We start from the raw sequence: 24,721 nt of genomic DNA on the forward strand, positions 1-24,721 counted from the left end.
CAGCGGTGGTCCAGCGGTAGTGGCAAGGGGACTACGTCCTCCGTTCCCTCCTTCAGGGAACGGTGGGTTGCATACGCAACCAGGACATTCCCTTTCAGTCGATATTACGGGAGAGGTAGGAACCTTGGGCACAATCCAAGCCGGGGTCTCAGCTTGTGAGAGTTAGCCGGCCCAGACTCCAGGCACAATACGTTGACCGAAAGCGAGCAAGTCCCTACCCTCTAGTAGAGACCACGCGAGCAGGAGAACTGATATAACAGAATTTTTAACTCACTGCCTGCAGTGGCTCAGGGGCGGTCTCTGCAGTGCAGTCGCACCAGGGACAAGACCAAAGAGGATAAAGAGGGACACAAGGATTACAAGACCTTGCTCCTCAGGAACCTGACGATCAGAACGTGCTTCTGCACACTTCTGCAACACGATGAGTGTCGTTTAAACACCGAGGCAACATCATTTTGAGGGTGAAGGAAAACAGCCTACTGCAACCCATTTTGCAGGAAAGAGAGCACTGAAGTGATCGAAAGCTTTCAGGATCTCCTCTGGAGAGAAGACGCACTCAACCAAGAACTAGGTTCCACTTCTAAAGGCGTAAGCACGCTACCCATTTCTAGGGGGTGCTCGCAGAAGTGATGGTAACTATCACATGCCCTGTGATAGCCCCTTGAACCTCCGCGTTCAGATGTAAGACTGCCCCGAATCTCCGGGGGAAGAACGCGGGTGCCCTCGTGCCCCGTCCCTGAAAGAGTTTTCAGGGGAAGTCAGGAAGGCTGTCGATGGGAACCAGGTCTAGTTGGGCCAATAAGGGGCAACTATGAAGACCTGTTCCTCTCCTGACTTAGCACGTAGGTGCAAGCGACGGGCACAAAAAGACAGGAGCGTTGCTCAACACAACATGTGAAGATCACTGGGCTTCAGGAGCATCTTCTGCTCAGCACTTGAGTGTGACAAGTTCACTGAGCTTCAGGAGCATTCCTGCTCAACACCTGAGTGTGATAAACTCACTGAGCTTCAGGAGCATTTCTGCTCAACACTTGAGTGCGAAGAACTTCACTGAGCACCAGGAGCATTTCTGCTCAGCACTTGAGTGTGACAAGTTCACTGAGCTTCAGGAGCATTCCTGCTCAACACCTGAGTGTGATAAACTCACTGAGCTTCAGGAGCATTTCTGCTCAACACTTGAGTGCGAAGAACTTCACTGAGCACCAGGAGAATTTCTGCTCAGCACTGCGTGTGACGAATTCACTGAGCTACAGGAGCATTTCTGCTCAACACCTGAGTGTGATGAACTCACTGAGCTACAGGAACATTGCTGCTCAACACCTCAGTGCGATGAACTTCACTGAGTTTCAGGAGCAGTTCTGCTCAACATGAAGTGATGATTTCACTGACTTGAGCAAGTGCAAGTCGACCACGAGTCGCAGTCACTTTTAGAAGGCTCACTGGGCTTAAACGCATTCCTGCGGGCCCCTGGGGCAGCTGAGACCCAGTGTTTGTCCAAGGGTAGTCCGCTCGATTTACACAAACACTGGCGGAAAGATGAAACCGGGGGGGGGGGGGCAACTGAGCGGCCCCGGAATGGGCATGACCCAGCTGGACCCAGGGGATGGAGTCTCCACTTGCCCTGGCTATAACTGTCGTGAGGCTCGATGGCGGCACGATTGAGTAAATCGGGAGGAGTGGAACAAAGCGTCCTCAGAAGCTTCTGACTCCAAGGAGGAGGTGACGGGTGAGTTGTGACATACAGGGGAAGCTTGCGCAACGGTCGCAATGTCTAACAACTCGAGGCACGAATGCCCGTGTAGTCGGGGGTCGCCCAGGCCCCCGTTAAAACACGCCCTTTGTACATGGCCCCTCTGTTGAAGAGGGTTTGGCAGCAGACCGGGATGAACTATAGTCACACAGGGTGAGCTGCTCTGCCGCGGTCACCTCGGGACTCGATCATGAAGCTAGCGCTGAAGCGGTCACATATGGAGGAAGCCAAAGGCTGCGACTACCATATACCCCAGGAGCCTCTGAAAGTTCTTTCAGTGGGACCCTTTCTCACTTCAACACCAGCTGAACACATTCTCATTGGAGAGATGTGTTAGACCGAGTCCCTCTCCAAAACTGAAAAGAGATACTCAGCCCGTGGGCGAGATTACTCTCTTCCAGTTGACCTGAAGACCCAACGGGCTCTGGAGCACTCGAGGGAAGGACACTGTACTGATACTCCACCCTTAGACGCAACACACAGGATGGCCTGCGGTGCGGAAGGTAGAGATCTGAAGCACATGTCTTTCAGGTCGGAGCTGCAGACCAATCTTGGGCCAAGATGGTCACGACTCACCACCTAGTAGCACGAAGAACGAGTTTGCAACTGGCCTTCGTACCGGCTGGAGGAGCGGCTTTATCAAATCCTTCGCCAGCAGGATAAGATAAGCACGCACATGTCAGGAGCACTGCTCCACACTCGGTGTGCTGAATATCACTGAATTTTCAGGAGCACGTCTGCTCAACACCTAATGTGATGATTATCACTGACTTGAGCGGGGTAGCCGAGCCTGAGGTGGGGCACCAAAGTAGAGATAGTGGTGTTAGTGTGCAGTGCAACACTTACCTGTCTCCACTAGCGGCAGGGGGACGTGAGAAGGCGGATGACCGGGTCCTCGAACGCCCCAAGCTGCCTGCTGGCGACCAAGGGAAGCTGGGGGATGTAAGGCTATTACAGGGTCACACCCGCCAGACTGGTCCACTTGGGACTCAGGAATAGAAAATTTGCTCTTTTTCTGAATATGTGGGTACCGCTGACCCCGTATTTATAGGGGCCAGCGGCGGGACAGACACACACATAACAAAAAACTCCAGCCGGCCCTCCAACTAGCCAGAGGGAGTGGATCGGCGACCAGTCCACGAGCAACTCCTCCATCCCTGAGAGCCCGTCCAGGTTCAGCGTTTTCTTTTGCGCTGATGCTTACCACCTGGCTTGGCAGCGCCTGGAGCAGGCTGGGCGCCCCTTCCGCGGCCGGCTCCACGCCGGAAACTGGGTGAAGGCTGCTGCGATGGTCCGGCGGGCGCTGAGGCGGCTGCAGGCGGACGCCCTCGGCGACGAACAGGCGGAGGATCTAACCTCGGCGGGCGGGTGAAGGCAGCAGCGTCCCTCCGAGGCAGGATGTGCCGGATGGCCTCCGTCTGTTTCTGAGCTGTAGAGAACTGTTGGGCAAAGTTCTCCACAGCGTCGCCGAATAACCCAACCTGGGAAATGGGAGAGTCCAGGAACCGAACCTTGTCCGCTTCTCTCATATCGGCCAGGTTGAGCCAGAGATGGCGCTCCTGGACCACAAGTGTGGACATGGCCGAACCGACCGCGCGTGCTGCAACCTTCGCCGCCCGGAGGGCGAGGTCAGTTGCAGTGCGGAGCTCACCCATGAGCTCACGGTCCGAACTACCCTCGTGCATGTTCATGAGTGCCTGGGCCTGGTGGACCTGGAGCAACGCCATGGCATGCAAGGAGGAAGCGGCTTGCCCACAAGCTTTGTAAGCCTTGCCCGTAAGAGCGGACGAGAACTTACAGGCTTTAGAGGGGTGACGAGGATCACCTCTCCAGGAAGCGGCCGCCGTTGGGCATAACTGCATCGCAACGGCCCGCTCCACCGGAGGGATAGCCTCGTAACCCTTCACCGCTCCCCCATCAAGGGTAGTGAGGGGGGAGGAGCTACTCAGGCGGTTTCTGGCAGAGAAAGGTGCCATCCATGACCTCGTAAGCTCCTCATGCACTTCAGGAAAGAAAGGAACCGGGGCGGCGGACTGAGAACCAGTACGGCCCGCCCCGATATACCAATCATCCAACCGAGACGGCTCCGGACACGGTGGAGGGTTCCACACGAGCCCTACCGCCTCGGCGGCCTTTTTCAGCATAGCGTACATTTATGGATCTGGCTCGGGCAACACTGGTCTCCTGGAGGGAGGCAGTGCAGCCGAGTCGTCATCTCCAGAGTTCAGCTCCCCCTCCGATGCTGCGATTGACATCGTATCCCCTGGAGGCGCCCCAAATGACACGGCTGGCCTGTCCATTACAGAGGGACCAGCGGGATCAATGGGGAGCTCCACCGGTTGCGGTGTGAAAGAGGAGTGAGGGACCCACGGGGCCTGGCCGGGCGGATTACCCCTCACTGTGATCCTCATATCACCCAGCTTGGACGGCACCCCAGTCTTTCTCTGGGAAGGTAACCCAGAGGAAGAACAAGGGCGGGGCCCAGAGGTGGGGACTGCGCCAACGCTTTTGACGAAGGCGAGTCTAGATCTCAACACCGAGATGGTCATGTTCCCGCAGTGAGAACATGACTCATCCACGAAAGCTGCCTCGGCATGCTGTAAGCCCAAACATGCGACACAACTTTCGTGACCGTCAGAGGGGGATAGTGCCAGACCGCACCCAGAAACGCACGGATGGAATAGCATCTTAAAAAAGACGCACTCACACCCGTGTTGCTCTTTTAGGAAATGGGACCGGCACCAGTGCCGGAGCACACAGGGAATGACCGCGGCAAACAATGAATTGTCTTTCAACCAACAGTGAAGCACTCACTTCTCGCCCTCTAACCAACCGTCAACACACAAACAAACAATAGAAATTTGATGCTGTTAAAACAGCAGTTGAGAGCTGAGAAGCTCGCGATCACCGCTGCACCACACTGTAGAACACCAACACTGGAGAGGTCTTCCCGTAAGAACACCGACACACTCGCTCGTTGAATACAACAGCACTCTTCAGAGACATCAAAGACGAACGGCTCCGAAGCGAAAGGCAACTAGTGCGTGCATCCACTTCCGTATTTATACCCGCGCCGCGGGGGCGGAGTGTGTGATGCAAATCACGCACGCCAAATTCCATTGGCTCGTTCAATAGTAATCGAAGATGATAGGCTCCCTAGCGTGATCCCAATTCAGTCGACGACGACTACGTCTGACGTTATCGACTGAAAGGGAACTTTAGTTAGAACAAGTCAAATATACATGTCAAACAGGGCTTTTTAGACAATGTCACAGTTAATAACTAACTTACGTACAGAACTTCTACCATGACTGTGGATGTTTTAGGACTGTGAACAAATCATTTTAACATCACACTTGATGGCTACTAGGAATTAGTTAAAATGAACATTGAAAAACGAATAGCTGTGGGTTTGTGTCCTGTCATGTTCTTTGGTTCCCTGTCTTGTTCATTAGTTTTCCCAGGTGTTTCTGATTTTCCCACGCCCCCTTGTTATCCTGTTAGCTCGTTTGTCCCTGATTATTTAAGCCCTGTGTTTCTGCCCTGTCTTTGTGAGTTGTTATATGTTTCAGGATTAACGTGAGTGTGGGTCGTTCCCTGTGTAAAGTTTTCTTGTTCCACGTTCTGAGTCTCTGTTTGAGTTTATAGTTTGTATAAATAAAGCGTGTACACTGCGTTTGGATCCAGCCTCATATCTGCCTTCACTGCATCACGCTACAGAACAACTCACCAAGACATGGATCCAGCAGTTGTCAGCAACCGGGCTCTGGGAGAATACCTGTCGACGTTATTGCAAGAGGGCCAGTCCGTCCAAAGGTACGCAAAGGATTTTCTGTCCATTTGCCATCTGGGAGCGCTAGATGAGATCCAGCTCATGGACCTGTTTTGGAACGGGCTGGATTATAAGATCGCTCGATGGATGCCGAGGGATCTTACTTAATGGACTCTTGACCGGTATATTGCTCAGGCTTGCTCCTTGGATGATCTCTTCTCGATTACGGGCTTGTTCTACTCGACACCTCCCGGGCTCTCGTCGCCTCTCGTAAGCCCAACCGAGGCCGCGCTTCACGTGAGCCTCGACGAGCATGCATTTCACGTGAGCCTCGACGAGCATGCATTTCACGTGAGCCCCGACGAGCATGCATTTCACGTGAGCCCCGACGAGCCCGCACTTCTCGTCTGCCCCGCCGAGCCTGCGCCTCATGTGAGCCCTGCCGAATCCAGTGAGTCAAGCGCCGAGTCAAGTGCATCGTCCAGTGACTCAAGTGCATCGTCCAGTGAGTCAAGTGCATCGTCCAGTGAGTCAAGTGCATCGTCCAGCGAGTCAAGTGAGTCAAGTCCCGAGTCAAGTGAGTCAAGGCCCGAGTCAAGTGAGTCAAGTCCCGAGTCAAGTGAGTCAAGTCCCGAGTCAAGTGAATCAAGTGCCGTGTCAAGTGAGTCAACTGCCGAGTCAAGTACCGCCGAATCAAGTGAGTCAAGTGCCGCCGATTCAAGTGAGTCAAGTGCCGCCGAGTCAAGTGAGTCAAGTGAGTCAAGTGCCGCCGAGTCAAGTGAGTCAAGTGCCGCCGAGTCAAGTGAGTCAAGTGAGTCGAGTTCCAAGTCAAGTGAGTCGAGTTCCAAGTCAAGTGAGTCGAGTTCCAAGTCAAGTGAGTCGAGTTCCAAGTCAAGTGAGTCAAGGTCCAAGTCAAGTGAGTCAAGTGAGTCAAGTGAATCCAGCCAAGTGCAAGTTTCAAGCCCAGTGAAGCGCCGTCGCAGGAGGAGGAGGACTCGTTTTGCTCGCCAGGCTCCGGAGGGCGTTCCCAGATGCCTCGCCCTGCCGGCCCCGCCTCTGCGCCTCGCCCTGCCGGCCCCGCCTCTGCGCCTCGCCCTGCCGGCCCCGCCTCTGCACCTCGCCCTGCCGGCCCCGCCTCTGCGCCTCGCCCTGCCGGCCCCGCCTCTGCGCCTCGCCCTGCCTGCGCCCTTCAAGCTCCGGGAGGGCCTTCCTGAACCCGTGGATTTCCCCAAGTATTTTTCGGGGGGGGGGGCCAAGGGTCCGGTGAGGAGACCATGAGGGCTGCGCCGCCATGGTCGTCTGCAGGGGCTTCACCTCCATGTCCGCCATCACGTCCTGCTCCGCCCTGGCCTTCGCCTCGTCCTGCTCCGCCCTGGCCTTCGCCTCGTCCTGCTCCGCCCTGGCCTTCGCCTCGTCCTGCTCCGCCCTGGCCTTCGCCTCGTCCTGCTCCGCCCTGGCCTTCGGCCCAGTCTGGTCCGCCCACGCTCTGCGGCCCAGGCCCGCCTTGCCTAGGTCCAGGTCCCGTTCCCCTGCATGGGCCTGGCCCCCCCATCCCTCCCCCAAGACTGCCCTCCTGGACTTTTGTTTGTTTTATTGGGCTTCAGGAGCCGCCCTTAAGGGGGGGGGGTTATGTCACGATGTGGGTTTGTGTCCTGTCATGTTCTTTGGTTCCCTGTCTTGTTCATTAGTTTTCCCAGGTGTTTCTGATTTTCCCACGCCCCCTTGTTATCCTGTTAGCTCGTTTGTCCCTGATTATTTAAGCCCTGTGTTTCTGCCCTGTCTTTGTGAGTTGTTATATGTTTCAGGATTAACGTGAGTGTGGGTCGTTCCCTGTGTAAAGTTTTCTTGTTCCAGGTTCTGAGTCTCTGTTTGAGTTTATAGTTTGTTTAAATAAAGCGTGTACACTGCGTTTGGATCCAGCCTCATATCTGCCTTCCCCGCATCACGCTACAACAATCTAAATGAGTGGATATTTTTAAAAGAAATGTAAAAGGTTTTTTTCTATTTCTCAGCCTCTCATTTACTGGATACTATTTAATTATATGCAGAATTACAGATACTAGACAAGACTTTAGTTCTAATATTTTACGTACGTCACTCATCTAATTACTATGGAGCCCCTAAAGGAATGTGGTGGAGGAAATAATTTGAGATGGGAGAAAAAAAACTATTTTTCAAATCTTTTGCATACCCTTGCAAAGATATTTGCGTTCCCACGCAAAAACTGTTGTGAAATCGGACAGACACTCCATGTTTAATGTCCCGCTGTCAGTGCTTCAGAGATCCATACGTTAACAATGGAGCGTTTCATAGTGTTTGAACTTTGACTCAAATATAAAGAAATGTGGTCAGTGAGTGCTTCAAGGAGTCCAGTGAAGTTGGCAATATATTCACAGATTCGAACTTCCCGGATCTATAACTCATGAGCTAAACGTTGTTATAACACAAATGACAACTAATAATCATAGCAACATAGACAACAAGCTACAACCCAATTTTCCTCAAAACCAGCTTTAGAATATAAATTGATCTCTATGAGCAGGCGGCTGAAAGACCGCCTGCTCATTTTTTTTGCCCCCCGGAAAAAAAAAAACTATACTACAAAAATATTCAATAACTTTAATATTACACACTGTAGCGTCACCAAATTCAGTGGCGTCTCGTCAGGGGAGGCAAGGGAGGCACAGCCTAACCAATCTGTGAAACATGAGTCAGTGGGGATAGAGGAAGGGAGGGGGAGGCAAATCCATAGCCGGAGACTTGTGCCTCCGTTGGTAAAAAATGTTTTGCCCTGGAAGTCCAAAAACGGTATACATATCAATCACTGGACTAATCTTCTAATAGAATACATCTCATTAGAAAAAATAACATACACTAATCAGAATATTATATCTACATTTTTTGATATCTGGAAACCATTCCTAACTCATTTTCATATAAATCAGTGACCTGGAACCGGACCAACGTACTCTCCCAACCACATGTCTACAAACTAAAAATGAATAATCTCTGAGTATTACTGTACAGTACTACAATTATTCAGTATGGTTGTCCTTTATTTGTATGTATGGATATGTCTATGTATATGTATTTGTTTATATATGTGAGGGTTAGGGTTAGTTACGGAGTTACGGAGGGGGGGTGGTCTGTTGGTTGTTCTCACTGGCAGTTATGGATCAGCCCCCTGACCTAGAGTTTAGAGCAAATGTAGGGTGATATTATCGACTGACCCTTTTTTTATTTTTTTATATATGGTTATTAGTACTATTGTTCCCTTTCAGTCGATAACGTCGGATGTAGTCGACGTCGACTGAATGGGGATCGCATCAGAGAGCCTATCATCTTCGAGTACTATGGAACGAGCCAATGTAATTCGCATCACACACTCCGCCCCCGCGGCGCGGGTATAAATACGGAAGTGGATGCACGCACTAGTTGCCTTTCGCTTCGGAGACGATCGTTTGATGTCTCTGAGAGTGTTGTTGTTTACAACGAGCGAGTGTGTTGGTGTTCTTCAGGAAGACTCTCCCAGTGCTGGTGTTCTACAGCGCGAGTGCAGCGGTGATCGCGAGCTTTGAGCTCTCAACTGCTGTTTTCACAGCAACAAATTCTGAATGATTGTGTGTTTTGACGGCTGTTGAGAGGGCGGAAAAGTGAGTGCTTCACTATTTCAGTTCTCTGTTCAGTGTTGCCGCGGTCATTCCTCTGTGTGCTCCAGCACTAGTGACGGTCCTATTTTCTCAAAGAGCAACACGGGTGCGTTTGCATCTTTTTCAAGATGTCATTCCACCTGAGCACGTTTCTGGATGCGATCGTTTCCTTTTCCTCTCTGACGGTCACAATTGTTGCATCACGTGTTTGAGCTGTATGTTTATATGTATATAAATATGTATGCATATGTGCTTATATGTTCAGCATGCTGAGGCAGCTTTTGTGGACGGCTCATATTCTCATTGCGGGAATATGACTGTCGGGGTGTTGAGATTGAGACTCGCCTTCGTCCGCGAAGCGCGAGTCCCCATTACCATGCCCCACCCCCGGGTGCCGTGTGGGATGGGTGATCAGAAGATAGTGATGGATGTCTCGCCCGGTAACCATTCCCTGTGGGCTCCTCACTCCTCCATCACACCTCAGCCGATCGGATTCCTGTTGAGCATGCTGGTCCCTCTGTAATGGAGTTACAGCTGTTTCAATGGGGGATAAGATGTGGATAGCAGCATCGGAGGGTGAGCTGGCCTCTGGAGATGACGACTCGGCTGTGTTATCTCCCTTTGGGAGTGTAACATTGCCCGAGCCAGATCCAGAAATGTCAGCTATGCTGAAACGGGCCGCCGAGGCTGACGGGCTCGAGTGGAAACTCCACCGTGTCCCGTTCAGTCTCGGTTGGTGGATTAGTATCTTAGGGCGGGCCGCACTGGTTCTCAGCTCGCCGCCCCAGTGCTTTTCTTTTCCGAAATGCATGGAGAGCTCATCAGGTGGTGAACGGCATCTTTCTCTGCCAGTCTCTGCCTGAATAGCTTTTCCCCCTCACTACCCTTGATGGAGGAATGGTGAGGGGTTGCGAGGTGTCCCTCCATTGGAGCGGTGTGTCATGACACAGGTGCACCTGTGTCTGGCAGCCGCTACCTTTTGGGGGGATCCTCGTCCCCCCCTAAGGCCTGTGAATTATCGTCCGTTCCGATGGGCAGAGTTTACAAAGCCTCTGGGCAAGCCGCTTCCTTTTGCGTGCCATGGTGCTGCTACTGGTCTGTCAGGGCAGGGTACTCATTGCATGCACAAGGGTAGCCCAGATCGTGCGCTCATAGGTGAGCACCGCACCGCTCCCGACCTCGCTTTCCGGGGCACGAGTGTCGTGGCATGTGCGATCGGTCTGGCGATGTCCACCTTAGTGGTCCGGTAGCGCCATTGTTGGCTCAGCCTGGTTGATATGGCGGATGCGGACAAGTTTCGGTTCCTGGTCTCCCCAATTTCCTAGGTTGGGCTGGTCGGCAACGCGGCGGAGAACTGCTTCCAACAGTTCTCTGCCGCCCAAGCGCAGACAGAGGTAATCCGACACATCCTGCCCCGGCGGCCCGCTGCTGCCTCCTGCTCGTCGCCGAGGGTGTTCCCCGGCCGCTGCTCCCGCTGGGCCTCCGCAGCAGCCTCCACCCAGGCCTCAGCAGGGAGCCGGCCTCAGGAGAAACGCCCAGCCTGCTCCAGGCGCTGCCCAGCCAGGGGCAAGCGACAGCGAAAGCATTCCGGAGCGGGCTGCCCAGGGATGGATGAGGATGCTTTTAGAGTTGGCAAAACGATCACTCCCTCCCCCCGGGTGAGTGCCGGGTGGAGTCTTTGTTGTGTGTGTGTGTGTGTGTGTGTCTGTTTCGCCGCTGGCTCCTTAAAAAAAAAAAAGCAGAGCAAGTGGTACCCACACTTCAAAGAAAGAGCAATTTCATCTGTCCCTGGGTCCCAAGAGGGCCAGTCTGGCGGCTGTGACCCTGTATAGCCTTACACCCTTCAGCCCCCCCTTGTTTGCCAGCAGGCAGCTTGGTGCATTCGAGGACCCAGTCATCCGCCTTCTCACGCACCCCCTGCTGCTAGTGGAGACAGGTAAGTGTTGCACAGCACACTAACACCACACTCTCCACTTTGCTGCCCCACCTCAGGCTAGGCTATCCCGCTCAAGTCAGTAAAAATCATCACATTAGGTGTTGAGCAGATGTGCTCCTGAAAATCCAGTGATATTCATCATACCTAGTGTTGAGCAGGGCTCCTGACTTGTGCGTGCTAATCTTTTCCTGCTGGCGAAGGATTTGATATAGCCGCTCCTCCAGCCGGTATGAAGGCTAGTTGTAAACTCGTTCTTCATGCTACTAGGTGGTGGGTCGTGACCATCTTGGCCCAAGATTGGTCTGCAGCTCCGACCTGAAAGACATGTGCTTCAGATCTCTACCTTCTGCACCGCAGGCCATCCTGTGTGTTGCATGTGAGGGTTGAAGTATCAGTACAGAGTCCTTCCCTTCGAGTGCTCCAGAGCCCGTTGGGTCTTCAGGTCAACTGGGAGAGAGTAATCTCGCCCACGGGTTGAGTATCTCTTTTTCAGTTTTTGGAGTTGCCCCTTATTGGCCCAACCAAGACCTGGTTCCCATCGACAGACTTCCTGACTTCCCCTGAACAATTTTTCAGGTACGGGGCACGATGGCACCCGCGTTCTACCCCTGGAGATTCCGGGCGGTCTTACATCTGAACGCGGAGATTCAGGTGGCTATCACAGGAACATGTGATAGCTACCATCACTTCTGCGAGCACCCCCTAGAAATGGGAGCGTGCTTACGCCTTTAGAAGTGGAACCTAGTCGCTGAGTGTATCTTATCTCCAGAGGAGATCCTGAAAGCTTTCAATCATTTCAGTGCTCTCTTTCCTGCAAGATGGGTTAGGAGTAGGCTGTTTTCTTCCACCCTCAAAAAAATGTTGCCTAGGTGTTTAAACGACGCTCATCGTGATGCAGAAGTATGGAGAAGCACGTCCTGATCGTTAGGTTCCTGAGGAGCAAGGTAATGTAGATCCTTGCATCCCTCTTTATCCTCTTGGGCCTTATCTCTTGTGCAACTGCACTGCAGAGACCGCCCCTGAGCCACTGCAGGCAGTGAGTTAAAAATTCTGTTATATCAGTTCTCCTGCTTGCATGGTCTCTACTAGAGGGTAGGGACTTGCTCGCTTTCGGTCAACGTATTGTGCCTGGAGTTCGGGCCGGCTAACTCTCACAAGCTGAGACCCCGGCTTGGATTGTGCCCAAGGTTGCTACCTCTCCCGTAATAGGAGCAGGTGGTGAGCCTGCAAGCACTGCCCCAGAGGAGGCAGATCCAGCCCTGGCTTTCTCTGTCCGTCCGCTTATAGCGGTTAGACGTGTACAGAACGCAAGCCATAGACCTCAGACCAGCTCTTATCTGTTAGGAATTCAGCAGAGAGGGAAGGCTGTTTCCAAGCAAAGTTGGCCACTTAGTGCTTACTTTCATTTCGGTAAAAAATTCCGAGATGCAACATGTTCACTTAGGTGTTGAGCCCCTCTATGATGAGTGTAAACTGCTGTGCCTGAGCGTTGACGATATGCTTTGCTAAACAGATTCTAGATTTGGGGGCTGGACGACACCTAGTTGAACCACTACTTTCCGTGGGCTCCCTTCTCATGAAGCCATTTTTACTGTGAGCCCGGTACAAGTGTCGGCTTGCTGCGCCATTCCCCTCCTATGGACTGGATACGTGCGCCTTTCTACTCCAGTTGAGTTCTCTTAAATCTGAACCCTGTTGAGTTCCTCCACACCCCTCCGACGTCTGACGTGCGGAATGTCTGGTGTTAGGCCTACCACTTGTAAGCAGTGTGGAACCTGTGTTAGGCTGGGTCATTATGTTGCGGACCCCACGGCGACCCCATATGTGTACTCTTCCACGATACGGCTCCCTACGGTTGAGCTTGTGTCTTCCCTCGGCAGAGGCTCTCTGCCGTCATTGTCCGGTGAGTCTCCCCCCATCTTAGGCTGGAGCCACCCCAGTGACATTCCATATGTCGTACTGCCCGGTCATCCGCTCAGTTCATATGTGTATTCTCCACTTACCTCCCCTCAGGTAGGATGTGGCTTCTGCAGCGTCCCTTCCTTCCAAATGTACGGGAACGCTTTCCCAGTGGTCCTGTGCGAACAGCAGTGACTTCCCTGGCCTAAGCCCTGTCCTTCCCCGCCTTAAAATTGCGGGGGCATCAGGAGGCTTTTGTCTAGGCACTGGAAGGTGGCAGCTTTAGTGGCGTTTTCAAAGGTTATCCCCATTCAGTCGATGTCGACTACGTCCAACGTTATTGACTGAAAGGGAACGTCCTGGTTGCGTATGCAACCCACTGTTCCCTGAAGGAGGAAACGGAGGACGTTGTCCCCTTGCCACTACCGCTGGACCACCGCTGACTCCGGGTTACGCTCGGCTCCTCAGCGAAAAAGCAACTAGTGCGTGCATCCACTTCCGTATTTATACCTGCGCCGTGGGGGCGTAGTGTATGATGCGAATCACGCACGCCAATTACATTGGCTCGTTCAATAGTACTCGAAGATGATAGGCTCCCTGATGTGATCCCCATTCAGTCGACGTCGACTACGTCCTCCGTTCCCTCCTTCAGGGAACGGTGGGTTGTATACGCAACCAGGACGTTACTATTGTTGCAGATTGCTAGAGCTAATACTACTATTATTGTCATGAATATTATCATTGTGAATGTTATCATCACTATCACCACTAATATTAATATATTGTTGTTGTTGTTGTTGTAATTGTTGGGATGTTTATTATGTTTACCTTCAATAGATCTATACTGATACTACAGGAATGTATCTATACTTGCGTCACACAAAGATCACATACAAGGATCTCGTGTGGCTACATACACCATTTTGTCGAAGACTGTGTTGGGCTGCTGTGTATTTCGTTGTTGTTTTTTTTGTGTGCTTTTTCTCTCTTCTCTCTATTGTCTATGTGTGTCACCAACTTCTTACCTTGTACGTGTCACTGTTTTGTAAATTTGCAACAACAAAAAAAAGTTTTGCCAATCACCATCGAGTATTTCACTTTCATCGATTGGGAGTGTTGAGAAAAGTAACATGGCAGAGGAGGCTTACTTCCATTGGTATATCAACCAATCATTGACAAGACGTAAATTAAGTGATATTTGTTTGAACTGCTTCCGCTGATGAGGAGAGTAGAGATATTTAATATTTCATCGCAAACACATTTATTAAACTACCATTCAAACAACAGCTACGAATTAAAAAAAAACAAGACCCCATGCCAAAGTTGGATATAGGGGACAGCAATCAGCTTCACTAAACAGCCAAACGAGCACTTTTAAAACTGGCATTTAAAAGGACAGAAGGATGGATTTTTTGCTTCCAGTCAGGGCTGGACTGGGACTAAAAATCGGCATTTTGGCCCAGGCTGGCCCACTACATATAATCATAAACACAACCAATCTTTTCACGCCCCTGAATATGTATACTAACTCCTATTAAAACCACTAATGCCATGTAGCCTAATGAGTGATAAAATAACTACTAATTGTAAAATACAATCGAACTACTCCACAAGAATGAATACTAAAACAAGCTATAAGCTGCATTGGCATAGCAATACCAGTGTTTGACACAGGATTTTTGGTAAATCTGTGGTGGGTGGACCTCAGTCCCTTTAGGGGGGTTCGGGGGAGAAAAATTTGTGCTTTTTAATGTTAAATTCATCAATCTGGTGCACTTTGAGAGTTAAAAATTAAGAGCTCCAACCCATAATCAGTGTGCAAATTGAACAAAGAAAAACTCAAAACTCTTTTAGCTGTGAAATAGTGTCTGTCTACATTACACTTCTACATAATAATAGTTATAATATTAATTCCATGACAGTAATAGCCATATATTGTAAAACAAATGCACTGAAAAATAAAAGCAACTTTCATAATTAGTTTTGTACTAAATTCTATGCTTGAAAGAGATAAACACATGATCTTTTATTTTGGCAGAAAACATGGTTTACAAACGCATCTCATTACAATTCTAGTAAAATGCGTAATCTTCAACTATGCAGATGTGTAATGCGTAACTGGGTAATGGGTTCCTACACTCATCGCCTGAAAGTTGCCTAGTTCTGCTTACCACAGTTCTCTACACTCACTCATTCTCTACTGATCCTCCTCACTATCCTCATCAGACACTTGAAGGGCCCGTTTCTTTTTTTCACACTATTTCTCTGCACATTCCTTGCGTTTCTTCTCCATCTCTGACTATTTAGAGGAGTTTAAAGATGTGATTGGACCAGCCCAGTGTCTATCAAGAAAAGAACCAATGGGCCGCAGATCTACGCGTTTCATGGGCCGGTCTGTTGAAAAAAAAAAACAACCTACGCTGACTTTTTTTGTCCAATGCATTACACTGGCACAAAGATCCCAATTAAGCAAAACTAAATGAATGGGCCGCCGATCTACGAGTATCATGGGCCGTTTAGACAAAAACATTTTTTTTTGTAAAGAATGATCTGTATCGGCCCAAAAAGCACGTCGGCCCACCGGGAAAATGCCCGATGGCCAGTCCAGCCTTGCTTCAAGTGATAGATATTAAGAAAATATAAACATAAGTTCACTCACCTAGTCCTAGCCTATTTCGTTTTCTATAAATATTTATACGTGACCAAAAAAGCCATTTTAAAGTAAAAATTTGACTGCTAAAATTGTGTGCCTCCTCTAATTTTAAACACACCAGCCGCCACTGACCGAATTCAGTTCACACATCACTGCTCTCCTGCTGGTTATACAACGCTTAGTTCGGCAAGTAATAGCACATTAAAAATAGGCCTATTTTTTACTCAAATGATCTTGGTATGCAGCTAACATACTAGTTACAACCATACCTTTTGCATGATAATTGCTTACTGAATTTGATGGCATTACACTGTGTAACAGTCTGAAGTTTATGAATATTATTTTTCTAATAACGGTGGTGAAGTTATTGATTTTGTAAATAATAAACAATCATAAAAATTATGAATTTTTTATCAAACTGTGTTCTAGTATAACCAGTAGGAGGGCAGTGATGTGTGACCTGAATTTGGTGACAGTACAGTTTGTCACAGTGAAGTTATTGAATATTTTTCATAAGCTAAGATGTGCAAAAGGATTTGTGGTTTTGCACATTGCACATGGTCCCTTATTCGGACTTGTCGCTCAACCCTCTGCTTGGAGACAAATTTATATCATAAAGCTAGTTTTGAAGAAAATTTTAACTCGTTGTATACGTTACTATGATTTGGAATAGATTTAATTTGTGTTTTAACAACATTTAGCTCACAAATATTGATCCGGGAAGTCCTTGAAGCACGCACTGACCGCATCTCCTTATATTTAAGTCCAAGTTCAAACGCTATGAAATGCTCCATTGTTAACGTATGGAGGTCTGAAGCACTGCCAGTGGGACTTTAAACAGGAAGTGTCTGTTCAAAAGTTTTGCTTGGCAACACAAATATCTTTGTGAGGGAACGCAAAGTTTCTCCTGGGAAAGCAAAAGTTTTGAAAAATAATTTTTTCTTCCATCCCAATTTTTTTCCACTACCACATCCCTTTAGGGACTCCAGAGGTTACTGCAGTCAACAGTGATTGTTTACTCAACAGATTTAATAAAAAAAATTGTTTTTGTTAAACTGGGCTTAATTAAACATGAATCCTGAAGTATCTCCTGTAGTAAAGTGTTTTATCATCCTGCTCTTTGTGTCATTAGTGTAAGATCAGGCTCACATGTGTCCAGCTCTGTGTCTGTGAAGAGTGACCACTCAAAAGAAGATGGACCAAAATTCAGTGAGAGAAAACCATCAACTAATAAAAGGTATTTCATGTTTTTCTTATTGTTGGTCACACATTGACTGTTAGAGAATATTTCAGCAAATATTTATCATTAAAGTTTATATATTGTTCCAATTTACAAACAGCAGTTCTATAAAAACCTAATGGGAGCATCAGCAAAAAGATTGAAATTATTGATTGATGATTTTTGTCTGTGTTCCCCTGTCTTTTTCCATGTTTTGTCATGTTTCATGTTTAACTAGTCTCCCTGGGTGTTTTATATTAGCCACGCCCCCTTGTTATCTTGTTTAGCTTGTTTTCCTGTGTATTTAAGCCATGTGTCTTGTTCAGTCTTTTTGAGTTCTTAATGTTGTATGTTGGCTGTCCCGTTCCTGAGTCCTGTTCCCTAGTCCTGTTACGGGGTCTGAATTTTTTAGTCCGAGTCTGTGTCTCAATTTGTTTAGTTTCGAGTTTATTTAATAAAATACTGCTACACGTAATCCTGATTCTGCATCTGCTTCAGCCGCATTGATACAGTAATACCCATTTATTTTAGTGTGCTGCTGACATAACGTCTGCACAACAAATTAAAATACCTATTGTCAATGCAGTATTTACTATATATTTATGCTTAAATAGATCCTATACTTTAACAGTGTACACTTAAATAGCTAATGTTTTATTTTACTCTGTCAAAAGTAATAATATTTTGCCTGAAAATGCAGTGTTTTATTTTATTGGCTAACAGGCTTCAATGTGAGACATTAGACTCAGACGTTCAGACTCACAGGAATAACGAGAATTTCAAATACAATCTCCTAGGGATCTTCCAGGTAGGAAAACACATTTTCTTAAATGTTTGAGTTCATAAGAACAAATATGTTAATGTTTTAACTGGTTTCTTTTACAAATATTTGAAATTACTGAATGAATAGTTTTGACCAACAATGGATTTGGATGTGGTTAAATTGTGTTGTTCTGTCACTTATTTTATTTGCTTTGTTTGTAGGTTCTTGAGAGAAAAATAATCACATTTCTGAAGAATGAACTTGAAAAGTTTAAGAAAATATTACAAAATGAGAACACACAACACTTTGTGAAGGACTTTAATGAGAATGGATGCAGTATCAAAGCAGCAGCTCTTGATCTCACACTACATTACCTGAGAGAGATGAAGCAAGATGAAGCTGCTGATGATCTAGAAGGTAAGAGACTCGTGATCATCTGTCTGATTGTCTCTTATAAATGTAGGAGAGAAAGTTAAGACTAAAACTATTTGTTTTCTGTTCCTGTGTTTAGATGAACTGTTCCTCATTCATCGGCTGAAATGTAGCCTAAAAAAGAAGTATCAATGTGTGTTTGAAGGATTAGAAAAGCAAGGTGACTCCACACTTCTGAATACCATCTACACAGATCTCTATATCACTCAGGGTGGCAGTGAACAGGTCAACACTGCACATGAGGTGAGACAGATTGAAGTTGCTTCCAGGCGTCATGAAGCACAAGAGATACAGGTTGAATGCACACATTTGTTTGAAGCACCTGAACAAGACGAGGAGATCCGAACTGTACTGACAAAAGGAGTCGCTGGTATCGGAAAATCAGTCTCTGTGCAAAAGTTTGTTCTGGACTGGGCTGAAGGAAAAGAAAATCAAGATATCAGCTTAATTTTTCCTCTTCCATTCAGAGAGATGAACTTAAAGGAGAAAGAAAAACTGAGTTTAATGGACCTTTTAACTCAATTTTTCCCAGAGACAAAAGGACTGAACCTTACAAGAAGGAATCCGTTCAAAGTCCTGTTCATCCTGGATGGATTGGACGAATATCACCTTCCTCTGAACTTTGATTGTAATGAGACGTGGCGTGATGTATCGTCACCAGCCTCTCTGGAAAGGGAGACCTTACGTCCCGTCACCTCCTTTGCTGACCATCGCTGCACGGCCATCACGATCTCGGCTCCTCAGCGAAAAACAATGAGTGCGTGCTCCCGCTTCCTGTTTATACCCGCGCTGCGGGGCACATGACACGATTCACGTGTCTAGAAGGTAAGGTAACGATGCCATCCTTTCACTGGGGAAACTGGCATTTCATCAACTGGAAAGAAACAACGTGATCTTCTATGACACAGACCTGGAAGCCTGTGGTATTGACGTCTATAAGGCATCAGTGTACTCAGGCATGTGTACCCAGATCTTTAAGGAGGAAACAGGGATCATTCTTGGTCCCATGTACTGCTTTGTTCACTTGAGCATTCAAGAGTTTATTGCAGCCCTTTATGCACATCTGTTTCTAGACATCAACAAATCAAGTTTGTGTGTTCATGAGTCTACAGAACAGGAAAACAGAAATTAAACCATGATTGATTTTCTCAAGACTGCAGTGGACAAGGCGCTCGAGAGTGTCAATGGACACCTGGACCTTTTCCTTCGCTTCCTCCTCGGTCTGTCGCTCCAGTCCAATCGACGACTCTTACGAGGTCTGTTAACACAGCAAGATGACAATGATCAGAGCAACAAGGAAATAGTTCAGTACATCAAGCAGAAATTAGAAGATAATCTTCCTGCAGAGAGATCCATCAATCTGTTCTACTGTCTGAATGAACTGAACGACCAAACTCTGGTGGATGAGATTCAGACCCACCTTAGCAAAGGAAGTCTCTCATCTGGTGACCTTTCACCTGCCCAGTGGTCTGCTTTAGTCTTTGTGTTGTTGACATCAGAGGAAGAGCTGGAGGAGTTTGAGCTTCAGAAATTCAAGAAATCAGACGAGTGTGTCATTAGATTATTGGCAGTCATCAAAGCCTCCAGAAGAGCTCTGTAAGTCACTTAATACATTATGTCATGTTTTTGGTCTAATCCAGGGTGTAATATATAGTATCAGTTGTTACTTTATATCTCCCAATAAAATTATATTTTACATGTTAAATTTCATTAGTTTTACTTCTGTAGTTTTAATTGTGGTGGGCAAAATATTGCAATGCGATACATAGATGCTTGAGAGATACAAATAAACGTTTATCAAAAGCCTGTTGAATCATATTTGATATATACATGTTAACATGTTTTTTCTAAAAAAAAAAGTTGTTTTAATCTAATAATTGTAATCTTGAAACATTAATAACTATAAAGAAATTATTGGGTTTACTTTAATCAGTAAAGATTTCACGGCAAAAAAAAAAGAAGAAAAAAAGAAGAATTTAGAATTAAACTGATAGGACTTTTACTTGTTAAAATGTATGAACTGTCAATCAGATGACAGAAGCCATGAAGTAGGTTTTCCAAGTTTCTGAAATAAGGCCACAAAACACATACGAAATATGTGTCCACAATACTTTTGACTAATGGATGTTGTCGCCTAGTTTTTGCTTCAAAATGATCTGCAAATCATCCTGCCTAATCAATCACATAAAAAATAGATTGATTTAAATTTTGTAAAACACTTTTTGTTTGGAAAGGCAATATGCGTGGGGGCGTGAATGGTCCAACCCGATCATTAATAATTATGTGTTTCACACCTGAGAAGACAATGACCCGCATAATGAGCTGCATAATGAGCCTTTCATTCAGTCACACAAGAAAGAATGCAAGGACAAAATATATATGTGTGTATATATATATATATATATATATATATATTTTAGTTAAATCTATAAATCTTAACAAAAATATTTTTATTCAAGCATGTCTCATTTAATTGAGCAAATTATTCACTTAATGTAAATTAATATATATAGAAAATGTATCGGTTACTAATGTAACCCTCGTTCCCTTTCAGTCGCTCAGGTTCGACGTAACGTCGACGTGACGGCGTAATTGGGATCACTTCAGGGAGCCCTATTATCTTTGATTGTCTACAGAACGAGCCAATGAACGTTAGCGTGCGTGAATCGTGTCATGTGCCCCGCAGCGCGGGTATAAACAGGAAGCGGGAGCACGCACTCATTGTTTTTCGCTGAGGAGCCGAGATCGTGATGGCCGTGCAGCGATGGTCAGCAAAGGAGGTGACGGGACGTAAGGTCTCCCTTTCCCTCCTTCAGGGAACAAGGTTACATTAGTAACAGAGACGTTCCCTTTCAGTCACTCACGTTCGACGTAACGTCGGCGTGACAACGTAATTGGGATCCCATGGAAAACGCCACGGTTGCTGCCACATCCAGCGGCTTACGCAAGACTCTCAGACCCCAAACTGGCTGGGGCGGAAGGCCTGCATAGAGGGAGTTCGAACTGCTGTTCCGTTATACCCCACACAGTGGAACTCTTGGAAAACACTGGGAAAGCGTGCCTTTCCAGGGGAGAGGGACGCTGCGGAAGCCACATCCTGCCCGAAGGGAGGTAACATGTGGAATACACATATGTACTGGCCGGACAGGGCAGTGCAACATATGTAATGTCACTGGGGTGGCTCCAGCCTGAGAAGGGGGAGGCTAAACCAGACAGTGACGGCAGAGTGGACTCTGCCAAGGGAAAGACATGGGCTCACCACAGGGAGCTGGTCGTGGAAGAATACTCATATGAAATCACGGCAGGGATCACCACATATCGAACCCAGCCTAGCACAAGTTACACAAGCATACAAAAACTAGGACTGGCATCGGACAGTCCGCAACGTCCTACTGCCAAAGGGGTGCGGAGGAACTCTAAAGGGTTCGCCTGGTGGGGAACTCGACTGGAACAAAAAGCGCACGTATCCGCTCCATGTGGAGGGGAGTGGCACAGCAAGCCGGCACTAGAGCGGGAACTTCTGTGTTACCGGCTGGTTGAAGCGAGCACACAGGAAGAAACCGGTTCTACACGAAGGCTATAAAACCTAGCAAACGTGTTAAGTGTCGCCCAACCCGCAGCTCTACAGATATCTGTCAGCGAAGCGCAGTGTGCCAGCGCCCAGGAAGAAACGACACTCCTAGTGGAGTGGGCTCTCAATCCGGTCGGGCAAGGAACGCCTTGGGCTTCGTAAGCCAAGGCGATGGCATCCACTATCCAGTGGGCCATCCTCTGCTTGGAGACAGCCTTTCCCTTCTGCTGGCCTCTGTAACAGACAAAGAGCTGATCTGAGGTCCTGAGGCTTTGCGTTCTGTCCACGTACAGGCGCAAAGCGCGGACGGGACAGAGAAAAACCAAGGCTGGGTCTGCCTCCTCCGAAGGCAGCACTTGCAGGTTCACCACCTGGTCCCGGAAGGGAGTGATAGGAACCTTGGGCACTTATCCGGGCCGGGGTCTCAGGATCACGTGAGAGTTCGACCGGCTGAATTCTATGCACGATTTGTCGACCAAAAATGCATGCAGATCTCCTACCCTCTTGATGGAGGCCAATGCAACCAGGAGTACTGTTTTACTGGACATAATTTTTAACTCAGCTGACTGCAAAGGCTCAAAGGGTGGTCTCTGAAGAGCCAAAAGAACCAGAGACAAATCCCAAGAGGGTATAGAGAGCAGGAGAGGAGCCAGACCAAGGGTAAGAATTTGTACTAATATGCCTGTCCCTCGAACGCAAAGCAAAGAAATGCAAGAATGTCGAGAAAGAATCGAATCGAGACATGAAAGTACACGTCCTTCAGGTCGATTGCTGCAAACCAATCTTGGGGACGGATGCATTTGAAAATGCGTTTCTGCGTAAGCATCTTTAACGGCAGCCTGTGAAGGGACCGGTTCAGGACGCGCAGGTCCAAGTTGGTCGTATCCCATCGCCTTTCTTGGGTACAATGTACTAGCCCCAGGAGTTGGGGCATGCCGGTCTAGTTTGAAAAAGAAAAAATAGAAAAAAGAAAAAAAGAATTCTCTCAGTGCTGAAGCACCCAGGAATAGCTGCAGTGTAATCGGGGTACACACTCAAAGAGGAACGCCCGCCGAGACCGACACACACACACACACACACACACACACACACACACACACACACACACACACACACACACACACACACACACACACACACACACACACACACAAACACAAGCAATGCTGTTGTGAGCTGTAAATCCTCGCACTGGACACAGAGTTTTTTCTTCTTTGGAGTCTTCAAAGTAGCAGCAGTCTGCAGAACTCAGTCAACGATAGACCGGCTCCGAAGTTAAAGACAATGGCCCTCATTTATCAAAAGTGCGTACACCAAATTTCCAGCGTACACCTGGCGTACACCCAAAACCACGGTGACTTTGAGATTTATCAATATGGACGTTGGCGTACGGCACGCTCAAATCCTACGCCAGCTCAGGAGGTGGTGTACATGTACGCACGTTTTGAGTTAGTGCGGAAATGCGCAGAAAAACAATTCCTAACACCACAAAACGCACTGACAAACTAAAAGATATGACATATTATGACCCACTGTGAAAAAAACAACAACATACTAATTATAAACTTCAGTGTTTATTTTTGTGCAACATGGACTTCAATGTTTAATTTGTGTGACTTTACCAAAGCATTTGATTTGTAGGCTATGTATTCCTTCAGTTGCGAGCCTGTGCGCTTTACCTGACGTTTCAAAATGACATTCTTCTTTTAAATAATAATAATAATACAAATAATAATAATAACGACATTCTTCTTCTAAATAACAATAATAATAAAAATCATAATAATATTCTCCTTGTTCGGTGTCAGCTGGAGGCTTGGATCCGGTGGGCCTCCCCCAGTCTGACTCTGGCTCCTCTGACATTTAACAAAAAGAGACAGGGTTGTGTAAATTTATATATTCTAAAATATAAAGAATATTTTTATATATATTTTACTATACATTCTCTTCAATGTAGCCTACATGTATAATCAAATAAAATGACACAACCCTGTCTCTGTTAGTTAGATGTCAGTTTTAATGATAAATGTTTCATATTTTTAAAATGAAAACAAAAAGCAGGGTTGTGTTTTATATTTCGTGTTGTTATAAATATATACGTTGCCTGAACCACATTTGTGTGGCCATTAATATGTTTAAGATTTTTTTTAAATGAAAAGAGGCAGAGTGGTGTTTTATTACATATTTTGTTTTATTGTTGATGAAAAGAGGCAGAGTTGTATTGTACCATATTTTGTTTTATTGTTGCCTAAAATATACATAAAGAGATAACCGGAGTAGCCAGAGCGTGCTTAGTGAAGCGATCAAGAACGCCGCTGTTGCATTTGCAGAATAACCGGACTTGCGTCATCTCGTCCTCGGGAGTTCGTTCTCCTGAGTCGAACTTCGCAAGTCTGAACTACCAAGGACGCAAGTCCGAAGTTTGCGTACTTGGTATTGAGAAACGGCCTCGATCTCCACGTCTGAGAAGTTTATCTTCTTTGCCGTCTTCCGTGTGTTCATGGCGTAAAATGAGGGCGTGGGGGAAGCGGAGACTTGAATATATAGGGGCGTGTTATTCTAATGACGATCATTTTCAGCCGCGGCATTTATCATGGGAAGGTATTGCGTACACCTGGATTTCAAAGGTACGCACAGCTTCATAAATCAGGCGGTGAGAGGAGTGTAAGCATAATCTTACGCCAACATATAGGTCAGTTTCTACGCAAGAATGATAAATGACAATTCTTGGATCAGATACCAATCTGAAAGAGCTGAACATCAACAAAAATAATCTGCAGGATTCAGGAGTGAAGCTGCTCTGCACTGGACTGAAGAATATAAAGTGTAAATTGGAGATACTGAGGTAAGTTGTGTTACAACTAGGGATGAGTACCGAAACCTGGTATTAAAAGGGCCCCGGGGCTGAATTTTGAAAGACTGCTGTATCGATAAGGTTGGACGTTATCGGTTCTGCTGTCGGTACTGGAGAAATTAAGAAAATACACGTACTGTTTATTATTGCTATAAAGACGTAATCTTGAACATGTTTATTTTGCCGGTCATTTCTATATATATTAATATTAAACCATTTGTC

General features: G+C 47.2%; 1 pseudogene across 1 annotated transcript in view; it reads left to right on the forward strand.

The window, feature by feature from the left end:
- LOC143724246 (NACHT, LRR and PYD domains-containing protein 3-like) overlaps positions 1 to 24,721 on the forward strand; it is a 39,128-nt pseudogene that overhangs the window by 1,822 nt on the left and 12,585 nt on the right. Inside the window, exons 3-8 of the transcript XR_013197293.1 lie at positions 16,793 to 16,897; positions 17,603 to 17,687; positions 17,864 to 18,059; positions 18,154 to 18,831; positions 18,905 to 19,670; positions 24,371 to 24,490. The product of XR_013197293.1 is annotated as an NACHT, LRR and PYD domains-containing protein 3-like (transcript). The remainder of the gene's footprint in view (positions 1 to 16,792; positions 16,898 to 17,602; positions 17,688 to 17,863; positions 18,060 to 18,153; positions 18,832 to 18,904; positions 19,671 to 24,370; positions 24,491 to 24,721) is intronic.

This window comes from Siphateles boraxobius, unplaced genomic scaffold (assembly GCF_051911475.1).
Source record: "Siphateles boraxobius isolate OS27281-9 unplaced genomic scaffold, OSU_SipBor_1 70, whole genome shotgun sequence".
Classification (NCBI taxonomy): Eukaryota; Metazoa; Chordata; class Actinopteri; order Cypriniformes; family Leuciscidae; genus Siphateles; species Siphateles boraxobius.